This window comes from Ranitomeya imitator, chromosome 9 (assembly GCF_032444005.1).
Source record: "Ranitomeya imitator isolate aRanImi1 chromosome 9, aRanImi1.pri, whole genome shotgun sequence".
Classification (NCBI taxonomy): domain Eukaryota; kingdom Metazoa; phylum Chordata; class Amphibia; order Anura; family Dendrobatidae; genus Ranitomeya; species Ranitomeya imitator.
In genome coordinates, this window is record NC_091290.1 from 130,831,272 (window position 1) to 130,848,565 (window position 17,294).

Here is a 17,294-nt window from a genome sequence, read left to right on the forward strand (position 1 = left end):
GAGCTTGTTTGGGACAGGGCAAGATGTGACGCCACAGCTGGTCTAATTCATGACATGCCACTGCATGCCTTACCACACATTTCTTACTCCAGTCCCTAACTAGAGTAATTTTTGAAGAGAGGGGCACAAGACTTAGAAGAAGTGCCCGATCAACGCTGGTCTTCATGAATTGGGGACTTAGGTTAAATTAGATTTTTGTGGAATTGTTCATGTGAAGGAAGCTATGGCTGATCACGTTTTTCCAAAATATATTTTTACTAAGATTTAGCCTCCCCCCAAAAAAGAAAATAGTGATGAATTTGTGAACTCTTCATACTACTCCAAAATAATTTTAAAAAAAAACTTTAATCCCGTGTATAATATGGGAAATCTAAAAAAAAAAGAATTAGCGTTATCAACGAAAGATTATCATTTGGTGGTTTGAGAATCGGGAATTTTAGATAGAAGGATATTATAAAAAATGGACAGATACTTATGCAGTCATGAACCATGTACTTGGTCGATGTTGAGATACCTGACCTGTCATTCCAAAAGTTTTACCACTATGATATAACTTCTCTCTGCCCATTTTAAGGAACAGTATGACACAATGTCATGTCAGTATAATCTGGACAAGAAGTTTATGTAGAAATGTAGAGGACAAAGCAAAACTGTCACACAAGTGATATTTCTACAGTTACTCTTGCCTTCATTTTGCATAGTATATATTGTGTGACATGTGCTTACAATGTCAATAATAAAGATTTTTCTTTTTAGTAAATTTTTAATTTCAAAATTATTCCAGAATGGATTGAAGGAGGATAACTCTTCCTAATGCATACCAACAATATATAATTTTTAAATAACAAGGAACCAGAATCTTGGTTGTTAATCCAACTTAAATATGTTGTCTACTACTTGGACAACTACTTCTCGTACCCCACACTTGGCCCTGATAAAATAAAAAAAGCTTATACTCACCTGATATGCCGGAGCCATTCCCGCGGTGTTGGCACTTGCTTTCCCTGAGGCTCCCATATTGTTGCTGTAACCCGTGAGCCTAGCGCGAAATCAGTGCTGGCATCACTGTCTCCACCTCCTGTCGAATTGAGCAGGAAGAGGAAGTCAGAGATGAGATGCAGCCCGGACTTCCTCTTCATGTTTAATTTGTGCGAAGGGGGAGACAGTGACGCCAGTTCTGATTGGGCACCGGTGTCATGTGTCACAACAACCACACGAGAGCCCCGGAGAGAGCAAGTGCCGACACCGCAGGAACGGCATCGGTACAGGAGGTGAGTATAGGTTTTTCTATTTTTTTTAGATCGGAAAGGAGCTATCCTAGTAGTGGGCAACCCCTTTGATGAGGTACAAAGCCTGATGGTTAAAAATTCTCAAGATGAGATTTGAAACTTAATGATTACAATTTCTAGGTGGGGAACAAAACTTGATGTTTAAAATGTCTAGAGTTGAGCCTCTTTCCAACTCATCAGAACCAAGAAAATGTTGATTTGCACATAGCAAATTGGACAAAATTTGGATTTGCTTGAATTTACTAATTTTGTTAAATTTCATACAAATTTGATTTGTTTAGAATTTATTCAATCATCTCTATTAAAGTCTGTAGATGAGGTGAAGAGGCTCAAAGCTTGATGGTTACAGTCTCTACATGAGGTACGAAGCTTGGTGACTACAGTATCTAGATGAGGTACAAACTTGATGGTTACAATCTATACATGAGGTATAAAACTTGTTGGTTACAGTCTTTGTGAGGTACAAAGCTCGTGGATTACAGTCCCTACGTAAGATGCAAACGTTGATTATTACCATCTCTACATGAGGTTCAAAACTTGATGGCTACAGTCTCTAGACTAGGTACAAGGCTTGATGGTTACAGTCTCTACATGAGGTACAAAGCTTGATGGTTATACTCTCAAGATGAGCTACAAAGCTAATTGGTTAAAGTCTAGAGTTGAGTGTCTTCTCTACCCTCAGAATCCACCAAAAATTGCATCCAGCTGTCATTTTGCTGAATTTACACAACATTATATTATACCAGTATACTGGTTACTATCTCTAGATGAAGTACAAAGCTTAGTACTTGCTCCCATACCTAGCGGGCAAAGATTCTTGGACAGTAGAACATTGGCACCAAATCTTATCCAGTCCCTTGTTCAAATCTGGTGGTCAGGCTGTGCATACGTTGGCTGACAAATCTTACCCCATCCTTCCATGTTATTATGGGATTCCACCACAGCATATCCGTTTTACGCATTATTCCACAAGGTTCCACCATTCTCTCATTTCTCAAAGCCCTGGAAGTTCTGGTGTGCCTGCAACTTCAGGGTCACTAACTGTTTCAAGAATTAACACCACAGTGTGAGCCTGCTACATTAATATAATTCACATATGCAAATAACATTCCCTTGTTGTAAAATAGTCCCTAGTCTACAGTTGATAAGCTGTAACACACCATGTGGATCCCATATCTGTTACTCTCTGTTGCAGTCAAAGTGATGGCCACCATGTGTTTCCCTTCTAAATCATTCGCTGTCCTCTGCCACGTGCCAGGAGTAATACATTTTTGCAGCAGAGATGCCAAAATGGATCATAGGAAGTGGAGCGGGTAATAATCTTTCTACAAGAATTGGGGTGGGTCTTTGTACTTCTACAGGAAGTTGGGATGGCTCTTTATCTAACAGTTCCTGTCTCACAGCTCCTGCTCTCCTGTCTGTCAAGCTGGAGGCTTCCACTCTGAAACAAGCATGCTATTGGACAGTGCATACTTAGAAGTGAGGAAAAGGAAGTTCCTGCACTTGAACTACTGGAAAAAACTGATGACGAAGAACCACTGCCTAAAAAAAAGAATGGATGGCAAGGTACTAAACAAAGGAATTGAGACAGTTCCTATACATAATTGACTTTTATGTGCAGCAAAAGTAGTATTCAATTGTGGAGGAATAAGACTATTTTACAGATTTTATGTGAAATTATGATTATCCTTCTGTGGAATAACTCACAAGTGATTGATTGCCCCACAGCGCCCCCGCAGGGGACATTAGTAATTACACTATATAATTACAAAATAAAAACAGTGGACCGTCTGAGTAATGCATGGTCATCTATTGTTTATGGATGAGTATCATGAAGAGGGGGATTGCCCTTTTATATGCAAATGTGCTTTCTAAGACACCCACCCTTTCTATTAGAGAGATTACAGAACAGTGCTCAATTCTAGTAAGTTGATTCCGTGCCTGGGTTGGTGCACCTGCTACGAAACTCTGGCGGAGTGTCGACGTTATATAACCTTCTGCTATCGTGTTTGCTGGTTGCAGTTGTTATTTTCCAAACACTCAGCTTTCACTTGTTCGCGTAATTCATTTTAATATGGGATAGGGGCCCTGGGGGGAACCAGCGATATACATAAGAAAGGGACAAGCTGAAACACAATGCCACCTTCATTTAATCATGTCTCTGTGACTAGAACTCTGAGTAAGCGCGTCTATGAATCCTGCAAGCCCTGGCTGTCCTTACACGCATTACTATGTGCCTCTTCTATCCGCCTGCAGATCCACGAGGCCGCCAGAGCACATACCACCTTTCATCATTCCTACGTAGAAGTGGAATATGCATCTCTGGCATAATCCAGCTTTTACGACCCTATAAGTTATTTGTATCTGTATTTTTACAAGGGTCGTATATAAGCAGCCAATCATATAGGGAATCACATCATGAGAGTTTTGCTACTTAGTAGAAAAAAAGACATTCCTCATTGTTCTTCACTTGCAGAGTAAACATTATATTTGGCATATGTTGTTTGTGGAAGAAGTTGTACCGCCTCGGGGCTTGACTGGGTACCAAGCGTGTGCATCCCATTAACATACATCCTCACTTAACTTTATATGATCCACCTGTCTGCAGCATAATTGTGGAGATGTGCAGGAATTAATTTCCTATGATGACAAAGAATTCAGGGTCTTCCGAGACCAAAATTCCAAAGCAAATCATGTCTATTCTTGTTTGGTTTAGTGACGGGACTTTCAGTTTGTAAAATATGCGTTCATTCTAACAAGACCTTCACCAAAATTCCTTTCAGCTATCACATGGTCTAGAGCAGTGTTCCCCAAGTTCGGTCCTCAAGAGCCACCAACGGGTCATGTTTCGGGATTTCCTTAGTAATGCCCAGGTGAGAATTCCATCATCTAGACAGGCAATAATTCCATCACCTGGGCCACACTAAGGAAATCCTGAAAACACGACCTGTTGGTGGCTCTTGAGGACCAAACTTGTGGAACACTGGTATAGAGTCAAGAAGGAATATCACATATCACAGCCTGTATATGCTGTGTACAGAATTATTATTCAAGTTGTGTTTTGATCACATGATACTTTTTATACATGTTGTCCTACTCCAAGCTGTTCAGGCTTGAGAGCCAACTACCAATTGAGTAAATCAGGTGATGTGCATCTCTGTAATGAGGAGGGGTGTTGTCTAATTACATCAGAACCCTATATAAGGTGTGCTTAATTATTAGGCAACTTCCTTTCCTTTGGAAAAATGGGTCAGAAGAGAGATTTGACGGGCTCTGAAAAGTCCAAAATTGTGAGATGTCTTGCAGAGGGATGCAGCAGTCTGGAAATTGCCAAACTTTTGAAGCGTGATCACCGAACAATCAAGCGTTTCATGGCAAATAGCCAACAGGGTCGCAAGAAGCGTGTTGAGCAAAAAAGGAGCAAAATATCTGCTCATGAATTGAGGAAAATCAAGCGTCAAGCTGCCAAGATGCCATTTGCCACCAGTTTTGCCGTATTTCAGAGCTGCAACGCTACTGGAGTATCAAAAAGCACAAGGTGTGCGATACTCAGGGACATGGCCAAGGTAAGGAAGGAAGGCTGAAAAATGACCACCTTTGAACAAGAAACATAAGATAAAACGTCAAGACTGGGACAAGAAATATCTTAAGACTGACTTTTCAAAGGTTTTATGGACTGATGAAATGAGAGTGACTTTTGATGGGCCAGATGGATGGGCCAGAGGCTGGATCAGTAAAGGGCAGAGAGCTCCACTCCGACTCAGATGCCAGTAAGGTGGAGGTGGGGTACTGGTATGGGCCGGTATCATCAAAGATGAATTTGTGTGACCTGTTCGGGTTGAGGATGGAGACCTACTGCCAGTTTCTGGATGACAACTTTTTCAAGCAGTGGTACAGGAAAAAGTCAGTATCGTTCAAGAAAAACATGATTTTCATGCAGGACAATGCTCCACCACATGCCTCCAACTACTCCACAGCGTGGCTGGCCAGTAAAGGTCTCAAAGAAGAAAAAATAATGACATGGCCCCCTTGTTCACCTGATCTGAACCCCATAGAGAACCTGTGGTCCCTCATAAAATTTGAGATCTACAGGGAGGGAAAACAGTCCACCTCTCGGAGCAGTGTCTGGAGGCTGTGGTGGCTGCTGCACGCAATGTTGATAGTAAACAGATCAAGCAACTGACAGAATCTATGAATGGAGGCTGCTGAGCGTCATCAGAAAGAAAGGTGGCTATATGGCTCACTAATTTTTGGGGGCTTTGTTTTTGCATGTCAGAAATGTTTGTTTATAAATTTTGTGCAGTTATATTGGTTTACCTCTTGAAAATAAGCAAGTGAGATGGGAATATATTTGGTTTTTATTAAGTTGCCTAATAATTCTGCACAGTAATAGTTACCTGCACAAACAGATATCCTCCTAAGATAGCCAAATCTAAAAAAAAAACACTCCAACTTCCAAAAATATTAAGCTTTGATATTTATGAGTCTTTTGGGTTGATTGAGAAGATAGTTGTTGATCAATAATAAAAATAATCCTCTAAAATGCAACTTGCCTAATAATTCTGCACACAGTGTAAAAGCCGAGGCAGGGAATGCAGCAGCTATTTTTGTATAATTTTAGGATAGTGAGAGATTGTCAGATTGCACAGATCAGCAATAGAGATAGGAAAAGAATGACATAAACGTTGGGCAAATACTCAAGACAGCCATGTATTATACTAATGTAGCAGTAAAGAAAATGAGAGTAATAATAGTCTACGAATAATAAAGGGGGAAGAGAGAGAAGAGAGGTGACAGCAACAGCAGTGCCAGACCACTGTGATTGTTTAGTGACATGGTGAAGCTGGCATCTCTCCTGCTACACTTGAGCTACAATTACACAATTATTTTCTTCATTCTAAATGCACTAGAAAGCAGAAGCAAAACACAGCACAATAGTTTTTACAGAAATCAAAAAACTGACACCAGTATCTGGTCATATGCAACTTTGCTAAGTTTTTGCATTTCTTGTGCAATTGTTTTTGTGAAGGAGGAAATAATTGTTTTTTTTAAATACAAATGAAAATCCCCAAAAATCTATGCATCTAACTGCCACTAATTAGCTCACAAAGTATGCACCAATACTGCACCCTTTTGCAGGTGCCGGCTTTTTAGCTGTGAACCTACCTAGCATTCTTATTTTGTCATTTTTGGGAAGGTGATTGAATTTTGTTGACAAAAATGGCAAACAAAAATTAATATAATGTTGACATTTAACTCTGCCTCTCTTTACTACTCCATGTATGCAATACCTATATCCATACATTTTTCTTTCTGCACATGTATGTAGATAGAATTTTTTACACCTTTTATTGGCAAGAGTTCAAAAGAATTATTTATAGTGTGTATTAAATGTATGGTGAAAGAAAAAGTGGCAATGAAAATGGACAGAGTAGTGTAAAAAAAATACAGTGGCTAATGATATGGGAGTTGCTAGCAGAAGAAGAAGCACCACCACTGCCATCAGCCAGCAGTACTACCAAAAACATTAAAAATTGTCCCACTTTTCCTCTATTAAGTACATTAGTGGGGAGGAAGGAGAGAGCATTATGGAATATAAAGCACATCACTCACCTCAGACACAGCAGGATGATGTTACCTCTGCCAGCGACACCATCAGTTTGAGAAAATGGTTTGCCTGATCACAGATAAGTAAACTGGATAATTTTTGGACCGCTTTTTAGTTTTAAAAAAAGATGAAAAGTCTGTCAACGCCCCAATGCATTTGTTTTATGTTGACGTCACTTTGACATGACTAAGGCTATTAAAGACCTCAGAGTTTTTTACGCATCTTTTCATGGCAAGTGAACTACCTGCGAGTAGGAGCAAATTTATTCGCCCCGAATCGATCTTTTTGGAAAAATTTGTCCAACATGGCAAATTTGAATTTCAAAAGGTTCGTTCATGTCTAGTAACTAACCTACTAGATCTTATTTGTAATATGACCGGTGGTAACTAGAAAAATTATGCGCTTGTCCTTTATAAGTATGGACCCTAGGAATCTTCCATCTTGAGGGCCCAGGTAACAACCTTCTCAAAACTGGATAGAATGGAGAGAGACAGAACTAAATGAGAAGGTCTTGACAGTATAAACCAGAGCCATGAGTGGAGACAAATTATGGTCATTTTTATGGTACCATCTCTACGTGATTTAAACCCTTGCAAGAAACTAAAATATACCAGCCGCAGATATGCAAAATGAAGCCACTCACATTCAATTCATTATTGATTTACACTAAACAATGAGATCAGAAACTTTAATGACCCTACAAATAACAGACATTATTGGAGTATCAAGTAAATTATATGGCGTCATTAACTCTCTGGTACATTATTTATGGGGCCATGACACCTCCAGAAAGTATTTCTGCATATATTAATAATAATATAAAAAATAAATGCTGCAGCTGCTGTCAGCTTTGTATGACACTTTTACTCCATGGGGACAATTCTGCAAAACATCAAAATAAGTATATATATATATATATATACAGTGGGGCAAAAAAGTATTTAGTCAGTCAGCAATAGTGCAAGTTCCACCACTTAAAAAGATGAGAGGCGTCTGTAATTTACATCATAGGTAGACCTCAACTATGGGAGACAAACTGAGAAAAAAAAATCCAGAAAATCACATTGTCTGTTTTTTTATCATTTTATTTGCATATTATGGTGGAAAATAAGTATTTGGTCAGAAACAAACAATCAAGATTTCTGGCTCTCACAGACCTGTAACTTCTTCTTTAAGAGTCTCTTCTTTCCTCCACTCATTACCTGTAGTAATGGCACCTGTTTAAACTTGTTATCAGTATAAAAAGACACCTGTGCACACCCTCAAACAGTCTGACTCCAGACTCCACTATGGTGAAGACCAAAGAGCTGTCAAAGGACACCAGAAACAAAATTGTAGCCCTGCACCAGGCTGGGAAGACTGAATCTGCAATAGCCAACCAGCTTGGAGTGAAGAAATCAACAGTGGGAGCAATAATTAGAAAATGGAAGACATACAAGACCACTAATAATCTCCCTCGATCTGGGGCTCCACGCACAATCCCACCCCGTGGGGTCAGAATGATCACAAGAACGATGAGCAAAAATCCCAGAACCACGCGGGGGGACCTAGTGAATGAACTGCAGAGAGCTGGGACCAATGTAACAAGGCCTACCATAAGTAACACACTACGCCACCATGGACTCAGATCCTGCAGTGCCAGACGTGTCCCACTGCTTAAGCCAGTACATGTCCGGGCCCGTCTGAAGTTTGCTAGAGAGCATTTGGATGATCCAGAGGAGTTTTGGGAGAATGTCCTATGGTCTGATGAAACCAAACTGGAACTGTTTGGTAGAAATACAACTTGTCGTGTTTGGAGGAAAAAGAATACTGAGTTGCATCCATCAAACACTATACCTACTGTAAAGCATGGTGGTGGAAACATCATGCTTTGGGGCTGTTTCTCTGCAAAGGGGCCAGGACGACTGATCCAGGTACATGAAAGAATGAATGGGGCCATGTATTGTGAGATTTTGAGTGCGAACCTCCTTCCATCAGCAAGGGCATTGAAGATGAAACGTGGCTGGGTCTTTCAACATGACAATGATCCAAAGCACACCGCCAGGGCAACGAAGGAGTGGCTTCGTAAGAAGCATTTCAAGGTCCTGGAGTGGCCTAGCCAGTCTCCAGATCTCAACCCTATAGAAAACCTTTGGAGGGAGTTGAAAGTCCGTGTTGCCAAGTGAAAAGCCAAAAACATCACTGCTCTAGAGGAGATCTGCATGGAGGAATGGGCCAACATACCAACAACAGTGTGTGGCAACCTTGTGAAGACTTACAGAAAACGTTTGACCTCTGTCATTGCCAACAAAGGATATATTACAAAGTATTGTGATGAAATTTTGTTTCTGACCAAATACTTATTTTCCACCATAATATGCAAATAAAATGTTAAAAAAACAGACAATGTGATTTTCTGGATTTTTTTTCCTCAGTTTGTCTCCCATAGTTGAGGTCTACCTATGATATAAATTACAGACGCCTCTCATCTTTTTAAGTGGTGGAACTTGCACTATTGCTGACTGACTAAATACTTTTTTGCCCCACTGTATATATATATATATATATATATATATATATATAACCTTTATTCCAGGCTGTCCACCAGACTTGCCTTACAACATTGTCAAAACAAACTACTGTGTCTGACTTTGGGACATACAGCAAATGCAGGGGAGGACAATGACAGCTCAGGTCCCTGTACAAGAAATGTGACTGGGCCCCTCTCCTTTTATGGTGACAAAGCTATAAATAAATAAATATATATATATATATATATATATATATATATACACACACACACACAAACATACATGTATATATCTTACCTAGTCTCCTTTATTATGTATATTGCTGTCTCTTATTACACAGTGCCCTCTCTTGTTATGAACAGCTCGGTCCCTTACATATCGAATTATATAGAGCCCAGTTTTTTATTACTTACCATCCTCTCTTGTTAGATGTATAATGCAATTACAGTCATTTTATATCTAACAACAGAGGGGGCTATGTAATAAAAGAGGGCACTGTGACTAACAAAAATGACAAGAATAAACTATGTAAGAGATTGCATTCTAAATAGCAGCAAAGGAAGCTATGTAATAAAGGATGGCACCATATATAACTAGAAAGGATGGTAAATAATAAGAGATGGCATCATACATAATAAGAGATTACACTATATACTAAGGGACTGTGCTATACATAATAAGTGAGTACACTATATAATAAGGGACTGTGTTATTCATACTAAGTGAATACACAGTATACTAAGGGACTGTGCTATACATATGTGATTACACTATATACTAAGGTACTGTGCTGTACATAATAAGTGAGTACACTATATACTAAGGGACTGTGCTATACATAATAAGGCTACATTCCTGTATCTGTGTGCAGTGTCGGTGTGCTGCCTGCTTTAACAAAAGCATTGAGCATGTCCTATACTGATCCTCAAAATCGCATCAGAACAGAACATTCTCTGACCCCCACGGATTTCATTCTCAGATCCATGATTTTCATGTATGTGTGAATTGACCTATAAAACTCTATGAGTCCGTGTACCATCCGATAAAAAAACATTGGAAGCACACGGACATTTCACACAAGTGTGAGAATGTAGAATAATGGAATTTACAAAAAAAACATTATCACTCCACGTCACAGAGTGCAGACACAGAATAATATCTACATCCAGGAATTTACCGCTGACATCTCGTCTGATTAGAGCCGCTTTCTCCTGTTTCTTCTCCATCTGGTCAGATCTTCATGTCGACATCTCCCAGCCACCACTCGTCTTGTCACGATGATCATCGCAGCCCTGAAAATAACAAGGTCAAATGTATACATACATGTGTCTCCCTCCGAATACAGTACCCCACCATTAATATACTATTAGCCATGTACCATTAAAAATATGAAGTGATAAGCAGCACTGTGCCCCTCATTAACTATAATCCCGGACCCCCAATAATATAAATTATTCAGTCTGTGACTCTCCCCAAATTCCTATACGGCTATGTGCACACTGAATATGTGCAAGGTTTTACAGTACAAGCAAACTGAATGAGATCCCTGAAGTCTCATGCACACGCTGCTTATTTTTTCCTTGCAGATTTGCAGCATATTAAAAACTGAATAATGTTAATTTTTGCAGCGTATTTCACCGCTACTAATTTGGGAAAATATGAAACAAAAAAGTGAGAAAAAAAAATAAATGTATTTTATGCAGCGTTCTTCCTGCCCACACATTAGGATATGCAGCAGAATTTTGTCCTGCAAATCCTGAACGTGTACACATAGCCTTAGTACTGTCCTGTGTCCACATTATTCACTATAAGTCATTGATAGCATGATCATGAATTTGGAAGTGGGAGAAGACGCTATCTGGTACTGAGCATCCAAATTCTTCCACCATTCAGTTCATTATAAAGGGTCCTATGCATCTTATCGCCTCCTCTCCCAATCCCCAATACATTTTAAGTCCCTGATAGCATCACAATGAATTGTGAAATGGGGAGGATGCTATCAGGGGCTTAGCATCCTCCTCCAACACTCAATTCATCTTACATCCATACCTGATGTCCTCCTCTCCTCCTCATGTTTGAAAGTCCATTATAAGCCCCCCTTCCTCCCATTCCAATCCCCATCATCCCTCATTGTCCTCCCTCTCGCATATCATCATTGTCCTCTTCGCCACCTCCATCATTGCCCTCTCAATCACCTCCATCATTGCCCTCTCAATCACCTCCAACATTGCCCTCTCCATCATCCCATCATTGCCCTTTCCACCACTCCCATCATTGCCTTTTCCCACCTCAATCATTGCCCTCTCCATCACCCCAATCATTGCCCTCCCCATCATCTCCATCATTGCTATCTCCACCACCCCATCATTACCCTCTCCACCATTGTTCTCCCCCTCCACCCCATCATTGTCCTCTCCACCACCCCAAACTTTTCCCTCCCCATCACCTCCACCATTGCCCTCTCCACCACCCTAATCATTGCCCTCTCCACCTCCCCAAATATTGTTCTCTTCACCACCTCCATCATTACCTTCTTCACTATTTATCTCCACCACCCCATCATTTCTCTTTCCATTATTGCCTCCTCCCCCAGTACCCCCATTATTGCCATTTCCACCACCTCTATCATTGCTTTCTCCCCCACCACCCCCATCATTGTCCTCTCCATCACCTCCATCATTGCCTTCTGCCCCACCACCTCCATCATTGCCCTTTCCTTCACCTCTATCATTGTTTTCTCCCCCACCACCACATCATTGCCCTTTCAACCACCTTTATCATTGCTTTCTCTCCCACCACCCCATCAATGCCCTCTCCATCACTCCCATCATTGCCTTTTCCACCACCTACACACACATTGCCCTCTCCACCACCTATACACACGCAAACAAACACACACACCTCTCAACTCTCTGCATGTTCTCCTGCAGCTGTGCACACACACAGCACCACTCACCTCTCTGCTCATTCCCCAGAGATGCAGCATCATCATTGCCGGCAACTTTCTATCTGACACAGACGCGCACTGAATGCTGAAGTCAATCAGTTGTGCAACTTCCATTTTCTCCTGTAGGCAGAAGAGCTGCAGAGATTGCTCCCTGCCCACCGCACATGAGGGCAATCTGGCCAGGGGTCCCCCGGAGCCTCGGGACCGGAGAAACAGGAGAGACCATATTTGATGGTGGGAATAGTGTTTTCAGGGCAATGTGCAATGTTAGCTTCAGACCACGCATAGCATTTTGCATTTAGCCCAAAAGGTTCCATTTTGGTCACACCTGACCAGAACACCTTGTTCCACATGCTCGCTGTGGGTATGAATACTTTTTTAAGGCACTGCATATGTGTATATAGATATATATATATATATATATATATATATATATATACTGTATATATAAATATATGTGTATCAGAATAAACTTTCCCAATTAGGATTACCATAATTATTCATAATTGCCAAATGCCAGAATAATGAGAGAGAGAGAGAGAATGTTTAAGGCATTTTTATTACTTGCTTATGCTTACAGTAGTACAAGCAACATGCAGCCTGGCATTGTCGTGTTTAAAACTACTCCTAGGTCACTTTCACATTCCCTGTTGAAGACCTCTACATCGCGATGCCGAGGTGGTGTGGCCTGGAGTCACGAGGACTAAACTTTGCAGCATTGGTGATGTGAGGCAACAAGTCGCCCACCTTGCTGGCACATTACCGCCACCATTGAGGTTGGCACACCTTTTAGAGGTAACAAGATCCACTGCCCACAATAGGTGATGTCACAGCTCACCTCCTCCTGTACAATGACTGATAACACCTCTATATACAGTAGATAGTACAGGATCTACCATTCACAATAGGTGATGCTACAGCTCACCTCCTCCTCCTGTACAATGACTGATAACACCTCTATATACAGTAGATAACACAGGATCCACCATTCATAATAGGTGATGTCACAGCTCACCTCCTCCTCCTGTACAATGACTGATAACACCTCTATATACAGTAGATAACATAGAATCCATCATTCACAATAGGTGATGTCACAGCTCACCTCCTCCTCCTACTGTGCAATGATTTTTTTTACAATATCATCAAAAATGAGGTCAAGAAATGGAAGGATATTATTATATGTCTACTTATATAGTGTTTGTTTAAGGATTTATCCTATATGGGGCATTTGGGGACAATGGCTTCTCTAACCTGTCAAGTCCTCCCGCTCTACTGCTGTAGATCCCCATCTATTCTCGTGCTCTAAATAGAAGCTGTAGTGTTAATCAGCATGTGCCCCGGTGCCGAGGACATTTCTACACAATGTATAATTATAAAAACAAAAGGTCTTTAAAATGTCTGCGCGATGCCTTTTACAATACTGTCAGGGAACATGTGTCATGTTCTAACTTCACGAGAAGAAAGGGTCGGACTAGATTTATTAATTCCCGCTTACCCAAAGAAAGAACATTCTATTCACCTCTTCACTATTTTTAAACCTTCCATCATGTATCTCTATTAATTGTTTTTTTTTTCCTCTCTTCCATCATATTAGCAGGAGACCTACGGTAATTATATCTTTACCATCGTACCATGATAACCTCTTTCTTAAATTGAATAAATTACCCCCTGCCCCTTTATATAATAGAGCTTTTTAGGTCTAATAGGAAAATATTCTTGCTTGAAGAATTTCTTTCAATTGAAAAGAATTAGAGATAAACTTTTTTTTTTCCTTCAGTCTCCTGTTGTGGTTCCGATGTCTTGTAAAGTGTCACATTCTTTCAGCTCAGTCAGGAAATGTGTTCATTTCTTAGATGCGATGGGGCAAGAAAGAAAAAGAGAAAAATGTATAATGAAACATTGAGATCATGAAAAGATGAGAAATAACACAAGATTTAAAGGAGAAACTATGGAAATAATCTACCAGACTAAAGCAGAGGTGCATTAAAAAGCAGCTTTTCCCACCCATGCTTGACTAAAGCAGAAGTGGAGAAAAATGCAGCTTGTCCCACCCATGTTTGACTAAAGCAGAGGTGAATCAAAAGGCAGCTTGTCCCACCCATGCTTGAAAAAAGCAGAGGTGAATCAAAAGGCAGCTTGTCCCACCCATGCTTGACAAAAGCAGAGGTGAATCAAAAGGCAGCTTGTCCCACCCATGCTTGACAAAAGCAGAGGTGGGACAACCTGCTTTTTGCTCCGCCACCTGTTTTAGTCAAGCATGGGTGGGACAAGCTGCCTTTTGCTCCATCTCTGCTTTAGTCAAGCATGGGTGGGACAAGCTTGACTAAAGCAGAGGTGGAGCAAAGCAGGGGTGAAGCAAAAGACAGCTTGTTCCACCCATGCTTGACCATTGGGTCATGATAATATATAACAAGGTCCCCACCTATTGTGTGAGATTTTTAATGATAGTCATTACTTTTGAAATAAATGGACCTTTAGGGCACCTGCAGACCCTATGGATAGCAATGTAATTGGCCCATTGTGGATCTCAGGGCAAAGTAATATCCATGTTAGCTAAAAGGCCCAATTCTGGCAGGACTCTGGTGATTCGGACTGGAAATGAGATGATGCTCCAAAGTGGGCTGTTTAAGGGCTTTCTGGGCTCCTTGGGGCTGTTGCTGGGAGATGATTGAGGAAAGGTTTAAGCGTCCCAGAATTTTGTGTTCTTAATCTGGGTAAGTGCATCTAAATAAAATCATTTTTTCCATCTATAGATGCTAAATTTTCACTAGTCCAAGTCAACAGGACATGTCACTCATCACACATATATGATTTTTTCATTTTGCCCCATTTCTTTTGTAGCCATGAGCTAAGATATGCCGAAGACCTAACAATAAGCCTTCCCTACTTTAAATATGGCCCTGAAAAATTGCTTTATGTGTAATCACTTCACTACTAATGTAAGTCGCTATTCCCAAGGCCAATTTAGCTGCAGGCATCCTCTTACTAAAGAATAGAAACAATAATGCTTTATCCTTATATTAAACCCCCCAGGAACGCACCAGCGAGCGCAGTACAGCGCTACGGCCGAGCAGGAGAAAGGATCTTACAATTTCATTCCTGATATTTAATGCACAGGGTGATTAACTCGCCCAAGGTCACGCAGTGTAAGTGACTGATCCTGGAACGAAGCCCATTGGCCTGAGCGTGACAGCGAAACGCGTCTCCCTCTGCAAAATGCTTAACCATTCAAGTGCTGGACAATATTCCAACTCTGGATCCCAAATATACTAATAACACTGGTAAAATTCTAGAACTCATAAATGCCTGTACCACTAGATAAAAAAGGTTAGAAACATTGCGTGTGTTTTAGGCATGAAATAATTTTTTGTAATTGGGTTTCATTCAAAATTTTGCCTTCTAAAGTCTCTGAATGGCACTGCATATTGCTGGCTGCAGAATGAGTTAACTGAGCCTCCGTCAGTGAGCTCATTAGGAGAGTTTATAACTCTTTTTTTTATCTTTTCTTAGCTCCTATACCTGTCATTTCAGGAGACTGCTCAGAGTAAGCTGTCCTGTACATGTATATGGGAAAAAATAATATTTCAGGATATTATACGACTCATATCTAGCATTTTTCACCTGTTTTGTTCCATTTGCACCTATCTGTTTTCAGTTGTCTCTGAGCTGGTGAGTGGAGACAAGTTGATACTCCGCATACACGGATATGAGGAATTCTTGCTTTCCTGTCTTTATGTAGTACAAGTTCAGGAGCAGCAGCAGCAACATATAGGACATTGAACAGCAGTACTGAGCAGTGTAGATGTGAAAACAGCTCTGATATGTCAGAAATACCTACTAGTAAAAGGCTGGAAGGAAATAAGAAGCGAAATAGGGTCTTATCTGGGTATAAGGAGATAAAGCTATTCACATTTAGTCACCAGATCGAGCCCTAACACAGGCTCATATAGATGTAAGCTGCTGCAGATCCTCCCGTCTCCTCGTGACCAACCAAAGTTTAAAAAAATGGGATATAGGGGTAGATTCTTCTCTGCGCCGCTTAAAAAATTAGAAGTCCAAATAAGTAATCCCATGAAAAAGTGGCTTTATTCAACGCATTTTGGAGTACCATGGCTCCTTCATCAGGATTCCACACAGAATGTGGACTTCTAAGTTTTCAAGCGTCGCAGAGAAGAATCTACCCCTATATCCCATTTAGAAATACCTACTAGAAAGCTTTAGAATAATCTATGTGTGTCTGTGCCTCTGTCTTTCTCCTTAGATAAATAGGCTGCTGTAATTTGATCCCTCAGTGACAGTACAGTCCTTCTTCAGGTACTCTTTAGCTCTTTTTCAAGGGGGAAAATGAATTCAAGAGACAGTGGCGGGCAATGTGGCTGATAAATGGAGAAAGAAGCAAATTTCTCTGCTAAGATATATTATACAGTTTCTTCTATTCATTTGTGCTATTGATTTATTCAAAGTTTATTGTAACCTTCGACTTTCCAGTTGCTGTGATTCTACCATTCCCAGCATGCCTGGCAGCCTTAAGCACGGTATTTTCACAGTGGTAGGAGAGTTATAAATAAGTTTACAGAAGTCCAATTTTTATTTCTCATTGTAAAAATTTCTTTTGTTTAATTATTAGCGGCGGCTAAGTGAAAATCCACAGAGGAGGTATAATCACGACGCCTCCGAGACACTAATAACAATAGCAATATCTAAATACCAAGCATGCCACGTAACAATTAAACTTTATGCCCAGCGATGAACCAATCCGAAGAACATTACTAGAGAAGGAAAATTCCAGAGGGTAAAATCAGAAAATAAGTCACTCTCTGGGGGGAAAAATACAAATCAAATAAAACAAATGTGTAAAGACAGTAAATTCCCCGATTTTTCTTCTAGGTAGACCTTTGATTTTTCAATATATGAAGACAATACATTGAAGCATCTCA